This window comes from Pinus tabuliformis, chromosome J (assembly GCF_031772625.1).
Source record: "Pinus tabuliformis cultivar Carrire ecotype Pingquan chromosome J, CPIR1, whole genome shotgun sequence".
Taxonomy (NCBI): domain Eukaryota; kingdom Viridiplantae; phylum Streptophyta; class Pinopsida; order Pinales; family Pinaceae; genus Pinus; species Pinus tabuliformis.
The window spans coordinates 49,538,137-49,560,615 of NC_142295.1; positions in this window are offsets into that span (position 1 = coordinate 49,538,137).

Consider the following 22,479-nt stretch of genomic DNA (forward strand, 5'->3'; position numbering starts at 1 on the left):
AGTGATGGTCATCTACAAGCTTCAAAGCCACTCAAGCGAGCCTGAGCCACAACTTGCCATACAAGATTCAAAGTTGTAGCCAGAGACAAAGTTGCCCCTGAGCATGCCTTTAGTTGGTGATGCCTCTTCAAAGAATTGGGGACACTTCCTCCAGCAGAAGACTTCATCTTCTTTTCATCTTTGGAAGAGTTTTGATAATTGCATTAAGCATTCCAGAGTTGATGGTCATCCTTAAACCATCATAGGTTGAGACCTCCCTTTTTAGGTTAAGGTTCTCCCTTTTATGTGGGGTGAGACCTCCCTTTTCAGGTTAAGGTTCTCCCTTTTATGTGGGGTGAGACCTCCCTTTCATGGTTGAAGGTTTTCCTATTCAAAACATCAGGAACACTTCCTCTAGCAGAAGACCTCACCTTCTTGCCAGACCTGTAAGATTTCTGGGAACTGCACTAAGCGTTCTAGTGTTTGTGTGTTAGAAAATTATATATTACGGAGCAATGGAACACATAAAATATTGCAGAAATATAAACACAGAAAACGTACAAAACAAGAGAGACACAAATATACGTGGTTTACCCAGTTTGGGCTACGTCCACCCCGAACAACCAGTCCTTCCTTTCTATTATCCAGCAAATCCGCTGTAATATCCTTTGTTTTCTCTCACAGTTTCACCTCTCTATTTCTCGCTCACAGAATACACATCTATTTCACAACCTCAAATACAATACCCTCATACAAAGAGAGGGGTTGCCTTCTAGGGCAAAAAACCCTAAACTAAACATAAGTTCTACCGTCAGATCATCCGCCTAATGAACGACCCAGATTGACTAGAAATTACTATACTTTTACAAGGCAATTTTACAGCTATTTTTAGCTTCGGGGGCACTGCCCTCGAAACCCCTTGCCAGGGGGGGGCTCCCAAAGGTCGCAGCCACCCCCCCTGGACCCCCCCTACAGCGAATATTTTACGGGCGGCATTGCCGCCCCCATTTCGAACTGGGGTCCTATGTGGCGATACCTTTGAATATAGAAGATAATCAGGCTCCACACCCAACAATCTCCCACTTGGAGACTAATTGTAGCAACTCCACCGCTGCTCCATTTGCTGGACAATGACTCCTCTTTGGACCTGGCTGTTTCTCATCTTCATCGTCATCCTTGAAGAACAACTGAAACTGAGCATATTCTCAGTTTCTCCCTGGTTACAACTTTTGTTAGCATATCTGCAGGATTCTGGCTAGTGTGTATCTTTTCCAGCTTCAACTCTCCATCTTCCAACACTGATCATATGAAATGGTACTTGAGTTGTATGTGTTTAGTCCTAGAATGAAATGTTGAGTTCTTTGCAAGATGAATGGCACTTTGGCTATCACTGTATAACGTGCCCATATCATGCTCCTTACCCAATTCACCCATAAACCTTTGTAACCAAATCATTTCTTTACTAGCCTCTGTAGCAGCGACATACTCTGCTTCTGTTGTTGAAAGTGCAACAACATTTTGGATTTTTGAAATCCAACTGACAGCTGTTCCACCAACAGTAAATACATATCCTGTAGTGCTCCTCCTGTTATCCCTGTCACCTGCCATATCTGCATCAACATATCCCTGTAGAGAAATGTTTGCACCACCAAAGCATAATGCTTGATTTGGGGTACCTTTCAAATATCTGAGAATCCATTTCACTGCCATCCAATGTTCCTTTCCTGGATTGTTCATGTACCTGCTTACAACTCCCACTGCATGTGCAATATCAGGCCTTATGCAGACCATTGCATACATTAAGCTTCCAATTGCTGATGCATATGGAACTTTAGACATATAATCCATGTCTTCTTGGGTCTTTGGGCACATTTCCTTACTAAGTTTGAAATGGCTAGCAAAAGGTGTACTAACTGGTTTTTCATTGTGCATATTAAATCTTTTCAAACACCTTTTGTATGTACTCATTCTGAGACAATGTTAATTTGCGATTTTTCCTGTCTCTAGTGATTCTCATACCAAGGATTTGTTTTGCAGCTCCCAAATCCTTCATTGCAAATGAATTTGCCAATTTTCTTTTGAGTACATTTATTTCCTGCATGTTAGATCCTACAAAAAGCATGTCATCCACATACAATAACAATATAATATAGCTGCCATCATTTTGCTTTTTCAGATAAAAACAATGATCAGAGTGACATCTAGTATAACCTTGTTCAGACATAAACTTGTCAAATTTTAGATACCACTGCCTTGGAGCCTGTTTTAAGCCATACAAGCTCTTCTTCAACCTACACACTAGTTTCTCCTTCCCTTTCACCTCATATCCTTGTGGCTGCTGCATATATATCTCTTCCTCCAAATCACCATGGAGAAAGGCTGTCTTTACATCTAACTGCTCAAGATGCAAATCTTCAGCTGCTACAAGACTTAAAATAGTTCTTATTGAAGTCATTTTAACAACAGGAGAAAATATTTCATCAAAATCAATACCTTTCTTCTATGCAAACCCCTTCACCACAAGTCTAGCTTTGTACCTCTGTCTTCCTCCATCTTCTTCCTTCAGCCTGTAAACCCATTTATTCTTCAATGTAGTTTTTCCTGCAATCAACCTGACTAAATCCCAAGTCTGGTTATGCATTAAGGAGTCCATCTTTTCTTCCATGGCTACCTCTTACTTCTTCCTACTTTCAACCTGCATTGATTCTTCATAACATTCGGGTTCACCAGAATCAGTCAACAATAAATAATATAATGAAGGAGAGTATCGTTCAGGGGGTCTACTTATCCTGGTAGATCTTCTAACACCACTTTCAGGTGTTTGGGGTGCTTGTTGCTGTTGTGGTGGTTGTTGTTGTTGATTATTATTATTTTAGGCACCTTTACCTTTTCAGTGATTTCATCAAGAACTGCGTATTCCTTGTTTTCTTTTTCCTGTTTCTTTTCCTGCAACTGATTCTTATACAAGACCTTTTCATTGAATATTACATCTCTGCTCCTAATGATTTTGTGATTTTCATAATCATATAAGCGATAACCAAAATCATTAACACCATATCCAATAAAGGTACATTTCTTTGACTTTGCCTCAAGCTTTGTTCTATTTTCTTTATCAATATGGACAAAGGCCTCACAACCAAAAGGCTTTAAAATAGAGTAGTTTACCTTTTTACCTGTCCATGCTTCCTCTGGAACACCACGATCCAAGGAACTTGAAGGCCCTCTGTTTATTAGATAAACAACAATATCTACAGCATCTGCCCAAAACTGTAAAGGCAATCCTGCATGCAATCTCATGCACCTTGCACCCTCCATGATTGTTCTGTTCATCCTTTCTGACACACCATTTTCTTGTGGTGTTCTTGGAACTGTCTTCTCTCTGTGAATTCCATGTTCTGAACAGTACCTATCAAACTCTTTGCTGCAATATTCACCTCCATTGTCTGATCTAAGACACTTCAATTTCTTTCCTGTCTCAATCTCAACCAAAGCTTTCCATTTCTTGAAAGTATCAAATACATCAAATTTATTCTTAATACAATAAATCCAAGTTTTTCTAGTTGCATCATCAATAAAAGTAACATAATAATGAGAGCCACCGAGAGATGATACCTGAGCAGGTCCCCATACATCTGTATGCACAAGCTCTAATTTTTCGTTCTTCTTTTCCTTCCCAACTCTGAGAAATCTGACTCTCTTCTGTTTTCCATAAATGCAATTCTCACATAAATCCAAATCAACATTCTTCAAACCTGGCAACAAATTCCTTGAGTGAAGAATCTTCATCCCCTTTTAACTCATGTGTCCGAGCCTATGATGCCATAATGCTGCATCTGCTCCTTTGGAAGTTAAAGCATTAACAGAGTTAGAAATACCATTGCATAAATACAATGTACCAACCTTTTCGCCTTTTGCTATTACCAAGGCTCCTTTGGTGACCTTCCAAGCTTTATCTGTGAAAGTTGTCACACAACCTTCACCGCCTAGTTGCCCTGTTGAAATCAGATTTTTCTTTAGATCTGGAACATGCCTTACCTCCTTTAGTAGCCATTGATTTCCATTCTATTTTTTTACAAGAACCTTACCCATTCCAACGATTTTACAGGGTTTACCATCACCCAGATGAACTTGTCCAAAATCTCCTTGAACATAGTCATGAAAGTATTTCTTATCAGGTGTGGCATGGAATGAAGCCCCTGAATCTACCACCCAGGAATCAGTAATATTTTTGAAGGAAAGAATCAAAGCATCTTGTAACACCTCACCTGTCACATTTTCTTCATGATTTTTTTCTTGTTGTGCATCTCCTTCTTTTCCCTTCCGAGATCTACAGTCTTTTTTAGGTGTCCTTTCTTTCACATTTCTAGCACACTATCCCTAATCTGGACTTGGATCTGCCTTTCCTTGATTTCCTGCGATATCCTGAGCTCTTTCCTCTTTCCATTTTTCTTCCTCTAGACTCTGCACTCAAAGCATTTCTCGATGTCTCACCGGAGCTTTTCCATCGCATTTCCTTGCTAAGGATAGCACCGACAACATCATCAAACTTTAAAGTACTAGATCCAGAAACGGAGTTACTAATGGCCATTACCAAACCATTCCAACTTTTTGGTAATGAGCACAAGAATAACAGAGCTCTAACTTCATCATCAAAGTTTACCCCTACAGAACTTAACTGACTTGTAACTGTATTAAAATCATTTAAATGGTTTGCAACAGATCCACCTTCCGACATATTCATATTAAATAACTGTTTCATAAGAAATACCTTGTTTGAGGCCGAGGGTTTCTCATATAGTTTCGACAACGTCTGCATCAAACCCTCTGTCGTGGTTTCCTTCGAAATGTTGAAGGCAACTGATGCAGCAAGGCACAACCGTATTGTTCCGAGTGCCTTTCTATCGAGAAGGTTCCATTCTTCATCTTTCATACCCGTCGGCATCTTTGTTTTTCCGCCCAATGGCAGGTATAGATCTTTCTGATACAGATAATCTTCCATCTGCATCTTCCACAGCGAGAAGTTTTGGCCGTTAAATTTCTCGACCCTAAACTTACCATCTTCCGCCATTGCTCCCACTCGAACCAGGAACCCTTCTTTCCTGCAAGTTTATCAGCCAAATAGACCTTCGGCTCTGATACCAGTTGTTAGAAAATTATATATTACGGAGCAATGGAACACATAAAATATTGCAGAAATATAAACACAGAAAACGCACAAAACAAGAGAGACACGGATATACGTGGTTCACCCAGTTTGGGCTACGTCCACCCCGAACAACCAGTCCTTCCTTTCTATTATCCAGCAAAATGAAGAGATACAACCTACATCAAATCCGTTGTAATATCCTCTGTTTTCTCTCACAGTCTCACCTCTCTATTTCTCGCTCACAGAATACAAATCTATTTCACAGCCTCAAATACAATACCCTCATACAAAGAGAGGGGTTGCCTTCTAGGGCAAAAAACCCTAAACTAAACATAAGTTCTACCGTAAGATCATCCGCCTAATGAACGGCCTAGATTGACTAGAAATTACTATACTTTTACAAGGCAAATTTACAGTTGTTTTTAGCTTCGGATGTACTGCCCCTGAAACCCCCCGCCAGGGGGGGCTCCCAAAGGTCGCAGCCGCCCCCCCCTGGACCCCCCCTGCAGCAAATATTTTACGGGCAGCGTTGCCGCCCCCATTTCGAACTGGGGTCCTATGTGGCGATACCTTTGAATATAGAAGATAATCAGGCTCCACACCCAACATTTGTGGTCTTCCTTAAGCCACCTCCCTTATACCAACATTTCAGAGAGCACATTCAACCTAGTGCTGCTATGCATTTTTGCACATTTTGTATTACAACTCTCTTATTGGACTCATACACACCCCTTCGGATTAAGGGTGGAATGTTGGACACCTAATCCTCTAAGGGTTGGTGTGGAAGCTAAATAGCCAAAGGGAGTCACAGAGACCACTTGGAATATGAATCCAAGGGTCACACCATGTATTATAAATGTATATCATGTCAATAATAAATGTACTTTCATGCTTATCATTCATACTCTGTGTCTGCCATGCATGTGTTTAACAAGATAGAATCATATGCACATTGGGAGTGCACCCTGGAACAATGAGTCAGTAACTATTCGCTAAAAGGACAAGTGGTGCATGATTGTATTGCTAGAAATTGGATGCATATTTGACTTTGCAGTGGATTATGAACTTCCTAGGAAGGAGGAGAATCTTGGTATTACTTTGAGGGTGGAGGTGTGAGCCTCTGGATTCCCTTGTTGATTGATTGTGCATCGTGTTCTCTTATTTGTTGGTTTAGAAGATGTGCATATGTGTATATGTGGTTATTGTAAATACCGTAATGAGCTGTGTTATAAAGCTCGAGTAAATGCTATGTTTGTCATGTTTATTTAGATAGTCATTGTAAATATTGCAACAAGTTGTGTTATAAATATCTATGGGTAGTATGTTTTGTTTTCAGCAGTCTTGTTGGTTATAGGTGCGATTGAACACTGAGGATGGTGTTCCCCCAAGGGGGAGGGTTCTGTAATAGTCTTGGTTAAAAAACTCATGTAAAAATATATAATACCACGGTTGATGGGACACGTATTCCAAGCTACATTTTGGGAAATACATCCTAATGGGTGTTCATTTGATTTATTATGGCTAAGGAAATTGGCAAGGCAATGGCTAAGGCTTTGGAAAGGCAAAAAGGCATTTTGGCACATTTATTTATGAAAAAAAGGAAATTAGGAGAAAATGAAGGTGAAAGGTCATAGGTTGAATGTGAGGAGGAAATTGAAGGAAAATAATGGGAAATGAAGAAAACAGAGGCCTCATTAATAAAAAGGCTTTTGAGGATCAATGGACAAGCTTGGTCAGTGTAACCTTTTTTTAGTTGAGTTTTGGAGCTTTCATTATTCTCTTTCTCTCTCACTCACTCTTGGACACAGAGATTTTCATTATTCTCTTTCTCTGTCACTCACTCTTGGACACAGAGATTTTCTTGGAGCACTTTGGAATTAGAGAAAGAAAGGAAAATAAGACAAGATGAAGCAAATATCAAGAAAGGAAAGGTAGGATCAAACAGCTACAGCATGCTTCATTACAAGTATCAACCCACATGTGTATTGTCCTTGCTAGATTTGGCATGCATGGTATTTCATGTGGTTATTTTCTATCATGGCATGGGTTTTGCCAAGTGTGACAATGTTCTTCATCCTAGCCTTTCCATTTCTTGATAGCTTTGATGAGATACATTCTCAAACTTTGATTAATGTGGGATGGTCAGATGGATTCAAACTTAAATGGGATGGATCTCTGAAATGACAAACACATGGCCTAACAGTCCATGAACAGAACTATGGATCACAGTAAAGCCACTAGCCTAGTAACCCCTGAGCCAGACTTTGGGTTGCAGTAAAACCAAGATTTTGTGCCTCGATGGGCCTAGGAATCCTTGTCGTGAATAGAAATATATACGATAAATCCAAGAGATGGATTTATATCCATTGGGCCTAGTAGTCCCAGGATGGGATGTCTGGTAAAGCCTGGAGATTATGTCTCGGTGTAGGGCCTAGTGATCCCTGGATCGGACTATGGATTGTGATAAAAACTGAGAGACTAGGAGGCAATCCAATTCATAACGGTGTAGGTGGAGAACTCCAATGGCATCCATGCTTGTTTGGTGTTTTTGGTGTGTTCTATGAGTCCCACATTCATGCTTAGAATATGGTACGGGGGTGAATGGCTAAAGAGAGATTTGGCTCAGCGATTCTATGGTCGGGTGGAACATGGTAGTACCATCTCCAGTTGGTTTATTGCATACATTAATGAGAAATTAATTTCCTTGGTTTCATGTGTAAATGTATTGATTTATATGTGGATCTTATGGCTGATATATTCATGGTATTTATGTTGTTATTATGTTGGTTATATGTATGTTTTATGACAACAAATATGTATGGCTCTCAGCATGTTTTTACTTGTAAATGAATGGATAATGTATCTATGACCTAATACATGATAATGCATCAAATAACATGAGGGAAAAATGGTTCATAGCGATTCTCATATAAGTATGAGATCCCTACACTTAATTATGTCGTTTACAGCTTTAGGTTACATGTTCATGATATGTTTGACAAAATGCCTGTCATGGCTAGTAGGGGTCTGGTTAAGGTCTTATTTAACTTATTTCTTTTGCATCATTGTTTCCATGTTCTCTTACTGATCTTAAGTTATCATCCAATTTTGGGCAGTGACCTGGGCTCTGGGCTTGAAAAAGTGGCTCAAATCTTGGGGATGCTGGCACAGAACTGGAAAAATGACTCTCTAGACGTTGGAAGGAAATCCTGTGAGAGAAACTCTAGGTTTATGGAAACTTTCATGCCTATAGCATGAGAGCGACTAAGGCCTAAGTTGTCTAAAATCTTAGTGGGACCCAAGGGCGACCTGTCTAAAGTGTTGGATTGGTTCCTAAGGATCCTGAAGCTAATGTTGAATGAATGTGTATTATGTTTCAGTCAATTCCACTTCCTTAAGGTCACATAGAAGGTCGAATCCAATCATAGTAGCCTCTCATCACATGTTTACCCCGGTTGGCTGGTTAATTAGGTAGATGTGGGAGGAGGGTGTTACAATTAGGTGGAAAGCCCAACTAGGAAAAACCACCATTGTTGTTGTCTCTATCTTCTTCTTATTACTATAAATGACATATTTGTTTACATCTTGAACTAGAACGAACTCTTACTAATGTGCATGCTTCTACCTACTTAAAGCTACTACCTCCTCTTGTTTCTCCAGTTACTACTAGAAGGAAGCCACCACTCCATGATCAAATTCTCCAACCACCAATGGAAGGAAGTTACCACTCCCTCACTGAAGGCTCCAACCTTCAAACCCTTATGAGCCACATTTCAAAATATTTCACACGAGATCCACCTAGCTCAGACACAAATTCTGCAAGCCATGTTTCATCAAAATATTTTAGACTAGACCCACATATCACTTTGTACTCAATCTTAGTAACTAAATTCACATCTATCAACAAAATCTATCTCTACAATAACCAAATCATCCATCGTTTCATACATTAGCAATCAATCAAAATATCTACTCATACCATAGCCACTAAAATATAAATACTCATGAACCATTAACCACAAAAAGCTCTCTCACTTAGCCAATGCTAAACCTTAATCCATCAACATCAAAATTCTGTTATTAGAAACATTTATTCATACATGACTGAGGCATCAATAGTTTCGTGACTTTGACTGTACCTTATATCACTCTAGCCAACATTTTGACTTCACTCAAATCCAACCATTACATTAGCTCACTAAGATAACACATCTACCAATAATCTTACTTCACTACATCTGCCAAACCCTATTGGAAGTTCATTCATAGCATGACAACAATAGCAAATGCAACATGTAAGATAGCGAACTTCCAACCCTTTATAGTATGTAACACTTCATCATAACAATATATACTTTACAAATTCACATTTAAAAACCTAGCAACATACATATAAACAAGTTAAAAGTACCAGCATCCATATTGTCACAAAGCCCTAGCTCATCACATTAGTTAGCATCATAAGTAACACTTTTGCCATCAAACTTAGGTCAACATACATCTCAACCTCAATCACAACACCAAGTAACATAAATCATAATAACTCAATACATCTCCATCAATAAGACATGTAACCATACAAAATTTCCCCTACAATAAGCACCTTAGCATGTAAAACATGCAACATCTCTTTCCCAACTACTAGATGGAAACAATCCCTACTCTCTAGTATACATGAAAACATCAAGAATAATTATATTTATCAAGGGTGAAACAACAATATCACATACATAAATTTCAATGGAAAACTCTATCCATATCCAGGTGCATGAGACAACAATCTTTGAATTCAAACAATGTCATACAAAACCTCTGCTCAAAGCACTGATCTCTACAGTCTACAAGGTGTTCAACACTCAACAAAATGCCATTGTTATATAGTTCACAAAAGGATAACTTCATCAAATATTCACCCAATAATAAAAGCTACCATGCACCCATGTTAAATGATGTGATCTAAGTACTTATAAATTATACAAATTTTGGACAATAAACTACTAGTGCACTCATTCAAATAGATATATGTGTAGATCGCTACAAAAACCACATCACAATACTTTATCATAAACTTTTTTCATATGCACAATCTAAGAAGTGTTTAATGCTCAATATAAAATACAACAAACACTATTATATAGTGCGCATATTAAAGAAACCTCCAACAAATATTCTATGATTCACACATTCTAAATGGACCTTCAGTAATTTATATATGGTGTGCATATAGTAAAAGACTCATAAATTCACACTTGAATGGATTTATGGTACAAAGCAGTTACCATATGGTTAGCATACTAGGTCTAAAGAAACCTCCAACAATCACACAACTAAATCAATATGCCATCAAAAATCTCTATGATTGATCACATAAATGCTTACACACATTGTCATAATGTCCAGTCTCTAGATCTGTGCTCTTTCCATGCACACAGTGACTCTAGAACAATCTTGCAACTCATTAATTTCTTCAGTATTGGTAAGTCCCTACAATAAAATTGTTATAACACAAGAAAATCCACTAGTGCATTGTCACTCTGTCTCAATTCTATGTATGCACATAAAATAGATCTTAGACACTCGATCCAAATGCATCAGGTCCATACTTTTCACCAACTCGCAAGGAATACATCATATGTCTGCGAGTTGAACCATCATTGGACTAATGGTGATCCTTGCAAATGCGCACAAGAAATAAGGTTAAACTCCATATATCAACTCAAATAAAATCTCACCATCGAATTAGCTACACACTCAAAGTCCATGTGCACACTTCAAATAATTCACATCTACGCTCTTGATTAGTTGCACCATTATTGCTTTGATTTTTTTATACCTAGGCCGGAACATCGATACAAATATAAAAAATAAAAATAAAAAAATAAATGATGCGTTCGTCCAAATCGATTTCTAAACCATGCAGTATAACTTATTGACAGCGATCTCTACATACTCTGATCTACAAAATAAGTTAATCATTCAATCACATTCTTGGAGACCTATACTGGAACAAATAATGGAGACAAATAACAAAATTAAATGAAACTTTGAGCACATCATTCCATTAATAACCCAAAATTCAGATGCATAGATCAATCACTCAAGTGCACACAGAGTGGCTGATTTCCTTGAAAATTTATAATCTATTTGACATTGAATTACCATGGGAAAAACCATAATAATGGAGAAAAATAACAAAATTAAATGAAACTTTGAGCACATCATTCCATTAAGAACCCAAAATTCAGATGCATAGATCAATCACTCAAGTGCACACAAAGTGGCTGATTTCCTTGAAAATTTATAATCTATTTGACATTGAATTACCATGGGAAAAACCATCTTTTTTTTGATGGATTTTTTTGACAGGATCAATTTACTAACCTCCTTCATATAAAAATAATTTTTGTACCAAATCATTTCATTCCATATCCATATTAAATTAATTTTTGGACCCAATCAATGACTGCAATTCATTCTTAGGACCATTTTACTCATTTAGCATTGAACCATAGATCAATCATTGCTTAAATGTTGTGCATTCCAATGATTTTTACCCAGAAGATGGTCGAGTTGGGTAACAAAATTTCGTAGGAAAAAGAGGCACATTATAATGTGATCTGTAGAGTTAGTGACCCATGTTATGGCGCATGTTAATGAGAAAAAAGGGCACATTACAGGAGGCTAGAGAAAAACATCACTTTTCTAGGCTAGATATTCATTTTTTTTTTTGGTTTCTCCTTTTGGCACCTTTCTTCATCGACTTTAACATTTCTACTTTCTACAATTTTGCAAAATTCTTTATTATAACATCTCTAAACCATGATTCTTGATGAATAACCAAGAAAGATACCTTCATAAGCTCTTATGTTAATTTTTCCCAAATCCTCATCATCTCTCTTTATGTAGCAATTTCTCCTTAAACAATTGAAGTATTTGACTATTGTTGGTCTACTCTTCCATACTTCATAAGGTGTTTTCTTGTTGTTAACTCTAATTTTCCTTCAATTTAGAATGTAGACTGTGGTGCTAACTGCTTCACTCCAAAACATCCACAATAGCTTTTCTTCATTCAACATTGTTCTAGCCATCTCTTGTACAGTTTGATTCTTCCTTTCTACCACTCCATTCTGTTGTGGAGTTCTTGTAGCTAAAAAATGTCTCTTTATTCCATGAAGCTCATAAAACTCTTCAAATTCATTTGAGATAAATTCACCTCCTCAATCTGATCCCAAGCACTTGATTTTTAAATCAATTTATTTTCAACAAAGGCTTTTAAAGCTTTAAACTTCTCAAATGCTTCAAATTTGTCTTTGAGGAATGCAACCCATGTCATTCTTGAGTAATCATCAATGAGCAACATGAAGTAATTTTCACCTTGTATACTTTATGTTCTTGTAGGCCCACAAATATCTATATGAATGAGTTCCAATGGCTTCATTGTTGAGTACTCCTTTGTCTTGAAGCTTGTTCTTGTCTACTTCCCATGCTGACATTGCTTGCAAATAGTGTTTGAAGGTTTTGTGATATTTGGTGTGTCTCTCATTGCTTGTTTAGTGCTAATTTTTTCCATATTATCAAACTTCATATTGCCCATTATTCTATGGCATAACCAACTTTCATCTATTTGTTCCACATCTCATTTTTCTTATTTGGTCTCACTGAGGATATATACGTTATTTGATATTCTATTTGCATTTGCAACTAATTTTCCTATGCCTACTTTCGTTATCATGCAACCTTGAGAATGAAATGTGAGATTGTGTCTTTGATCGCACATTTTACTGTCAGTAGGAAGATTTTATTTCAAACCTTCAACATAGAATACAGTTTCTATTTTATTATTTCCATTATTGAAACTAGGAGTACCTTTTTTAGCTATTCTTGTGTTAGCATTATCTCCAAATGTCACATTGCCTCCATTAACTCCTTTCAAAGTGAGAAACTTGCTTTTTTCACATGTCACGTGGCTTGAGAATTCACTGTCAATGCACCATTGGTTTCCTTTGTTTTGAACATGATGTGTAGTTTGTATGAGCATACATTTCTCTTTCTTCAACTCTTCCTACTCCTTCTTTTGACAAACTTTTATGGATTCTTTTGCAAGGTATCTTCTTCCTTGTTTTTCCTAGGAGATTCTATAATACCACTTATAAAAAAACATTCTATATGCCCAAAGTTGTTACAGGCTTATAACAGACAACATTGTAATCAAATAAGGGGGAAAATGAATTATAGTTTCTATTTAAAAACCTATAAATGCTTCTATTTGTGTTCCATACATAATTATTTCTTTCATGTGCTCTATCTATTGCTTTATGGCCAAAATGGTTCCAAGAAAAACAATAATCAAAGAAGTATTTTTGGTACCAAGTTGTTTGAGGCCACCTTGATGGGAAAGATCATCTAAATTCACCTTTATTGTCCTTGTGAGAAAGGTCAAGTTTATGCTAGAATTCATTTTATTTCTTTATGTTGTCTTCATTTTTTATGGATTTTTTGATAACATCAGCATATCTATTATATTTTCCTTCATTTACTTTATTTGGTGGCTCTGCAACCTAAGAATTTGAATCTTATTTATCAGTCTTTTAATTCATATCATAGCCAACACCAGTCTTAATGAATGATGACATTTGACAATTGATGATATCATCTAATATTTTAGCATTTTTTTCAAACTTCAATCTTCTATTCAACTAAGAATTTGACTTCTCGATTTCCTTCCTTAAGGAAACATTTCAACTTCCAACTTCTCGAAATATTATTATTTTTCCTTCAATTGAACTCTCACCACTTCTTCCACCCTTTTTACCTCTTCTAGCTAAATCTTTATGCTGATAATAACATTCTTTGTTTCTTAAAACAATGGAGCTTTGTTTTGGAGAGACGTTTTTTACTATCCATGTGTGCTTCTGAGATCTACCTTCCAATGCTTAGAATTTTTCCAAAGTAATTTTCTCTAATACCAATTGTTGAGCATAAATATCCTTGACTAGCCATGTATGATTCTAATATATACCTTCTAGTGGTTAGACTATTTCCAAAGGAAATTGCTCTAATACCAGTTGTTCAACACACACTTATATTGAAAGGGAAAGGGGTGAACAAGAGCAATACATTTTTTACTTATTTGAACATTCATGAACAATAAGAAAAAATTTGCATATGATATTTATTAGCTATAGAACATGGAACATAAGATTTACATGGAATCTCTTTCTAGAGAAAACCACAAGACCTCTTTTTATAATTTTTTGTATGCACCAAGGAATTATTAGAAATATTTGTAGGAACCAACCAAATAGAGATGCCAATCTCTATTGGTGCAAACTTTTACAGGCACCAAACTAATCTTTCAGATCTTCATAGACACCAATTGATCCAGGAGGATCCAAGAGGATTGATCTAGGAGTATTGGTCCAAGTGGATCTCTAAAAAGTACCAGTGGCATGGTAAAAAGGCTCAAAACTCAAGGTGGCAGAATCTTGATTAATTTAGCTTCAAATCAAAGTGCTCGTCATCTTGATTCCAACAGTGTGAACAACACTCGAATCCAAGCTCATATGAAGAAGTTAGAGTAAGTCAAACTACAAGTTTTACTTGGACAGGTGGCAGGAGAAAATGACATGGCAGAGTCTTCAGCGAATGGGGAAGTTTCAAGTGGTAGGCTACCATTGGCCCCGCGGTTTGCTGATCGTAGAAGTCAGAATTCCACGGCTAAAGAATCAGCCCCAATAGTCACTAAGTTGCGATGTGATAATCACACATCGCAGGTGGAAAAGGGATAGTGTTAAGGAACCAATTCCGGCAGAGTCAGGTTGCGATTGTGATATCACACATCGCACATCAGAAAGGGAAGCAGTTAAGGAATTGGCCCCAACAAAGTCAGGTTGAAATTGTGATATCACACATTGCACATCGCAAAGGGAAGCGGTTAAGGAATTGGCCCCAGCAAATTCAGGTTGCGATTGCGATATCGCACATTGCACAACGCAGCATCCTGATAACAGTTCCACCCTCTGATTCCACCGATTGTGATTCACCAATACTCCCGGATGCGATACAATATAGGGTGTGGTTTGTAAAACCCATAGGGTCTGCCAATTCACACAGCAGCTCATTATGGAGAATCACCTCTGCTTCGACCGATTGTGATTTGTGATATTCTATCAGATCCAATAGATTTATGCATTGCAATTGATAGCCCGTCGAGTCCACCTTTATCGTAGAAAACTTATTTCCAAGGATTCAAGTATGTCCACTGGTTTAAAGAGTTGATTCTCTGTGTTATCTGATGGGTTCGGGAGTATGCGTCGATTCATCCACTGGTTTGAGGCTAATGAAAAACGGTCTGTGAACTGTTGTCGATGTGTTAGCCTCCTGTTGCAGCAGGTATTCATCTTTCATGATTCACATTTTTACATGCCAAATATGTCATACTTTGCAAGCTGCAGTGTTCCATATTTCCACAAGAAGCCATAAAAGTGTGCTGGTCCAAATGCCACTGCTGTATTCCAATTTTTATGAGCTTTTTCAGTTAAGGGAAGGCCAAACAGCTTAATCTTGGTCTCCCTAAGTTTCAATTTCCTGTTTTAGAATATAGAGAATGTATCTGTCCAAACAGTTTAATCTGGGCAGATTTATAGATAGCTAGAAAATCAAGGGGACCCAACTGTTTAATCTGGGCCCTGGCAGAAATAAGTGTACATTTCGATAGGAAAAATTCAAAAGAAAAAATTGTAAATCTGGGTTTGCAAGTCTAAGTGCACCCATTTCAAAAGAAGAAAAAATGTTAGGAGAGTAGGCTGGGTAGGTAGCTGTGTGGTTGCAGAAAGATGTTTGATGGTCAATTTTGTGTTTCGAAGTGCTTTATCTTTACAGATCACAGTGCAGGTAGTTTTTCAGGAAAAGGAGCTCAAAGGTGAACATCACTAACTCCCCCTTCTTCTAAATTCCCCAAGTCACTTACTAACTCCCCAAAGAGGTCAAGATCTGCTTGATTCCTCTCAGTTTCATCATCATCCATATCAGTTGCCTTGGTGAAGATCTGCTTCACTCAAGGATCTCAGTTCTTTACAAGTTCTTTTCCCCAAAATTAGCCTAAGGTCCCTGACCTTAGCGCCTGCTTATCACCTTCATATTAACTACTAACAGTATTATATAAACTCCCTATCAGTTTTCCCCTTTCCCCTATTAAAACTCTGTATATAAAATCCCCCTATGTAAATATCCCCTCCCTGGCAATATAGCCATATTTTTATAAGTCTGGGAAAAATGGTCCATCCGGGGCTGTTTTTAGCCCATCTGTGTCTTAAAATGGATTAATCCGACACCTGGCCAGATTAATAACCTCTCCCCTAGCCCTAAACCCTCAAAAACCCCCATTTCCGCCCCTAAACCAAAGTTTTGTTCACAAATACATTGACCCGCACGTATTAAACCCATATAACCCCCGTAACCCGCACAAACCATTGTTTAGACCCACCTGCGCGCTATATTTAAAAGGGAATATTCTGCACATATTCCCCGCCCTAACCAGCTGTCGCCTCGTCCTTCCCGCCAGCCGTCCGATCGTCCGCCCCGCAGATCGACGGTGGGCGGGCCGTCCCATCTCCAAAACGCCCGAGCATTAGCGTCCGGGAGATGGGCGGTATTACTTCCGTACCTCCCGCCACGCGTCAGCTCCTGGGCTGTGGCGGAGCCCCCTCTGACAACACCGCTCCCTCCCCAAAGGTGGTGCGCCACAAAACCACTTACCGCCTCCTGCCCAGTGACGTCACCGCTTACATCACCCCCCTCTGCCCAGTCACATGTCGAGTCATCTGCCTGCGTGGCCCCTTGCCATGTGTCATGCCACGTCACCCGCTATACAACGTCACGTCATGCTGACATCATCAGCACTTTTCTGGCGCGAAGGGAAAAAATCGCACTTCGGGGCCCCGGAATCAGATTCTGAGGCAGTTTTTGATGAGCGATTTGTGCCTAGCGCAAATTGCTCATCGCTAGATTTTTTGGGCCTGAATGGGGAATCTTCAGGAAATCTTTTCGTCTTACAGCCCCCAGGAAGCCCGAAAGGCGCCGAAGGACCCATTTTTCTTCGCGAAGCTTGCCGGAAGGAGCAGAAAACAGTTTAAAAGGAAGCAGAGGCCGAACAACGGCCATTAAATGATGATTTAACCCACATCATGTCAGAACAGCATCAATTTATTACCAAAGAGTATCAGAAGAAGGAGAGCCAAAGAGTATCAGTCAAGATTTTTTAGGGGCTCAAGGCACCTGAACATTGATGAGCCCCCCAGAAAGTCAAATCAAGAGGCATCAACCCATCCTTGCTCTCAAATCACAATCAAAAGCATTCAATACTGCCGAACAACAAGGGTGCAAAGACCAATGCACAGTTATGACAGACGAACAGCACAGAGCCACCAGGACAGACATTAACTCATTTTGATACAGCTGCCCCCAGCATAGCTCAAAGATATTTTCTGGCATTTATTTCTGGATAAGATTAGGTTAAAAGTAATCAGTTTTCTGTCAGACCTGTTAGGTCGGCTGTAATAAATAAATTTTGGATAAATCTTCCCTATATATACCACCCTCTGTATTGTTTAAAGGGTCGGTTGGTTGATAGTCTTCAGTGGAGACTCGCACTGTATACCTGATATGTTTCTATAATCAAAGACTGTTGAAAGGCTTGGAGGAAAGATTGTCTGCTCTGTGTCTAATGGTTTGAAGAAGTGAATTTGGAATTCTTGTGCTGCAACATGACTCAATAAGTTTTCGTGCCTCTGTTTTTCCATTGATATACCGCCTAAAATAGTAGAAAGAAAGAATAGTCTAGAATTGGTTTAACTGCCCTCTATGCTCATTTTCTGCTATTTCTTTATGTTTTCATCTGGGTTAGTAATGAATATGAATTCCCTATGGCTCATGTTTCCCCTAATCCATTCATCTTTGACAGTTGTCTAGGAATTCTTAATTGCTCCTAGACAGAGCTCATTCACCTTCCCCCTTTTAAGTCGAGTGAGAGATTCTTTGTTGCCTCTCATTCCTTATCCGTCATTCCATCCTTTTAAGCTTTAAGTGTTGTTTCATGAGCAGCTACCTTGCTCCTTATTTCTCTTGTGACCAAGAAAACGCACCAGCAGTCCCACTCCTTGACTCCACGCCCAATGGTTTGAAACTTACCAGACTATGTTTTGCCTTTCTACTTGAGACATCTTCCTTCCCACCAAAAACAAAACAAAAACCCTCTGAACTCAAGACCTAGCCTAAAATCATTTCCAAACAAAGCTAAACCTAAAAGAGAGAGCCCTCTCTGATTGCAGGTTGGCTAGAACATGCAGTCCAAAGTTGGTCTGTGGTTACCTCGGCCGTATCCTTTTCCGGAGCTTAAGGACAACCTGAGTGATAACACGATGGAGGTTTTTCCGTGTTTAATTGGTTGTTATTCCAGATCCAAGAATCTCTGTTTGAAACAAACCCACCTGCTAACCTGTCATTTGTTGAAACTGCCTGTTTTATGAAGGAATCTGCCCACCAGAATATAAATGGGGCTATTCACACAGCAAGAGGAGGGAGTAGTAGTAGATTTAAAGAGCAGAGTAGTGGCACCTGCTCCTGGCAGGTGAACAGACCCTTGCCTTAGAAATCAAAAGGTTCCAAGAAGGTGAAAAAAGCCCAATTATCCAAACTGGGTGTTCGGATAGGCGATTCTACACGATTTTTCGCTAGGAAGTCAATGGTGTTATCTGTTTCTAGAGATGGGCTCTCCATTTGTCATATATCTTCCATGTTGGAGGTATAAGGGTGTTTATGTAAAATCTTCTTGTACCTCTTCTCTTTTCATGCCATTTAATGAATGAAAGCATCGCCACTATTGAGCAGGGCCTAGAGATGTAGTCCAAATTGGATGAACTCCGTAACCAATTCTCTGTGTCTTGATCTCATCCATGATTATGTTTTTTTTATCTTCGTTTTATATGCTTATGTTCCATTGTTTTTAAGTGCTCTTTTATATGTAATTTAATAATGCATCCATAGCAAAAAAATATTGGATCAAGTGGTATCAAAGCAGGGCTTAGTTTCCCTAAATTAATTGAGTAAGCTAATTAAATATAAGCCTCAAAGGATGTGTATCATGAAGAGCAGACATGGCAAATGTTGAATCTTGTTGGGAAGAGAAGCGATCTTGTTGCTGTTAAGAATTGCGAGCATGAATGACCGAGTGTGCATCCATGGAGAATGATAAAGAAATGCATGAGACCTTCCTATGAATGTCCAAAATGGTGGACATCATGTATGGCGCGTATGAGAAGAGAAGAGAGGAGGAGACAGAGAGATCAGAGAGTGATGCATCATCCACATCTTCTGGTTCTTATGCATCTTATTCATCGCCTTCCTCAAATGAGGAGATTAACCAAAGACTTCAAAAAGAGAATGTTGAATTAAGAAGGATATTGCGAGAAGAGAAAGAGGATAATCAGCGATTGTAGCTTTAGTTGTGAACCACAGATGAGGCCCTAAGGGAGTTGAAGTGCAATGACCAAAGTCTTCAAGACGAGCTTGCTGAATTAAGGAGGCTTCTACAGGAAGAAAAAGAGGAGAAACATAGGTTTCTATGCCAGCTACAAGCTAAGGACGAGGGCTTGGAAAAGCTACAGCGTGATCCCCGTGAGGTAAAAATCAATTCTTCGACTCTGTGTATTGTTCTTGATGATGCTTTTGTCGTTTTTGAAAACCATACTACAAGAACCAGGTCCAAACTGTTAAAGAGAATGGCGTATCAGGGGAAGGGCCTCGGCATTAATGGTCAGGGCATCATAAACCCCATCAAAGTAGAGGAATTACCCCGACATACAAGACTTGGATATGTCAGGAAGGTGTTGTGGTCATCAACAACCCCCCTCTTCATTTGATATTAGTAATAACATCAAACAAAGGGGGACCCTTAGCCAAAAATCCAAAAAATATTTTTGTTTGAAAAAACCTTTTGTATCAACCCCCTAAAAGCTATATCGCGTCGCAAAGGAAAAAGGAGCGCTTTCCCAAAGCACACAAACACACCAAGGAAGAGCGACGCGAGAACTCATCGCATCGCGAGCATTAAAAGCACTTAAAAAGGGAAAACCTGAAGAAACGCCGACGGCCGATATGCGACGTCACACGTCGCAATGTCGCATGAACAGCACAAAGTGACAAAACGAAAACCTTGCGATCTGGCGATATTGCGATATGCGATCTGCGACCATGCAAAGCTGCGATCTGCGATCTATGGTTTGCGACGAATGAGACTGTCAATTGCTGCGACGCCACCTATTTACATCGCAATTTTCAAGACTGCGATGCAAATCGCAGAAATCATTCATCGCAGGCATTCCTCAGCATGATCTGTGAGCCCAAAATTAGGCGCGCACCTTATGGGAAATTAATGACCGCATGCTTGAGTATCCAGAAATGATTGCATCGCATTTATCGAAGAGTCAAGTCATGATGAATGTCAGAATTACACATTCATTAGAATTTAATGCTTTCATGTCAATCTTTTCGTCATTTCCCTTCTTCTTTGCGTAAACTGCAAGACATGCTACTGATATAAATCTATATGCAGGAAACATCTAAGGGAAGAGCGCCAATAATACAACAGAGAGGAGATGCCTCCGCAATTGGATGCCGCATGCAGCAGAACCGCGGATTCCAGAATATCGCCCAACAGGCACTGATGAAAATAGACTGTCCAAGACTCAGAGTCAAAGGTGCACAAAAGCAGCGTGTTTACAAAAGATCCTGAAGCTCAGACTTGGTAAACTAGAGAAAGAAGTGCAAGAGAAGGAAGACGCTCCAGAAAAGCCTGGAACAAAGAACGGAAACAATTCTCGAAACAGGGGATTGTCCATACAGTGCGACTTCTAACTCATTGAGTCATTCGCACGACCGGAAACCGAAATAGCAACAGCAAAATCAGTTCGAGAAGAAACTGGGTTGTACTAAGTGTGCGCACAGCGAATACACCCAGCCAGAGAAAGGTTTTCGAAAATATCTTCTAGCCTGTCAGAAAGAGGTGCCAGCTCTTGTTATTTCTAATTATCAAGCTCGAACAAAAGGAAAGGACAACCAGCCGACTCTTTCAGGGCGAACAGCGCATTGCTTACAGCACTAAAGAACAGATACAGAAACGGTTAGAAATTAGATTTGATTTTTAGAAATAAATTTGCTTTTAGTAAAAGGGCGGTCATTTGAAGCCGTTCCCTCAATTTGTGTAATTAAAATTAGCCGGTTAGTAGTATTTAACCCTTCTCGTTGCATTGGAGAAGGGTCCAGAAATTTGTCAAAAAACTTGTCCTCAGAACATGCACTTTTGCACCCTCGGAGGGGGTTTTTGATGAATGGACGGATCAAGATTTATTTATGTTTGCATTTTAATACCTGCTACTGATGTTGCACTTCTGTACTCTTAGTAGGCATTAGAAGTAAGTAGAAATAGATCATTATTGCTTCAGGTCTGTGAGTATAAAGTCAGTCATAAATGGTACTTTTACCTCTTGACGAGTTTCTGCTTGCATTCTTAGAGTAATATACAGCTGATGTTGTTTATATGTTAACGTATGAATGAGTGGACTACCATTTGGCACTTTTGTACGGTGGAGTCATTGATTTGTGCTTAATACATGAATAACTAATTATGCGATATGCTGTTCACAATCGTTCTTCTTAACTTTTTATGCAGGATGGTTCATCTTAATTGATTTATATTCTCATAATAGCTGAATAATCTTCATTACCAGTTATTGTGTGAAACCTTTCTAGATCGCATAATGGAAAAAGTTCTATCCCGGGTTAGCGTAGATTAGATGTGTTATTCTTTGTAGATTAAAGTAGTATAAAATTCACTCCCAGAGTTCAGAACTAGATTAGCTTAGAAATAATTCTATATTTTCATTATCATATTCTACACACACACACATCACTAAACTCTACACACACACACCCCCTTAGAACGGGAAGCTGGTCCCGTTATCCCCAGTCGGACCCGCTACACCAAACGGGCATGGAGCCGCCAACCAGGTTCCCGACCGGGTGGGTATCCCCCTTGTTGTTGACCCGATTTCAGGGCCCTCAACAGAAGGAGGTTGAGGAATGCGCCAAAATAGCCAGCGAACCACCAATGACAGATGATGAGAAGCCCTCATCAGTTCTTTCCAAATCAACAGTGGAGGTAAAAGATGTTGATTTCTCTTCAGTTTCGTCTTCAAATAGTATAATTTATGTTGTAAATGTGGAGATACCCATTACAGGGACAAACATGAGACTCCTTACATAGATGAGGTACAAGGAAGAAGAATGACTTGGTTTTA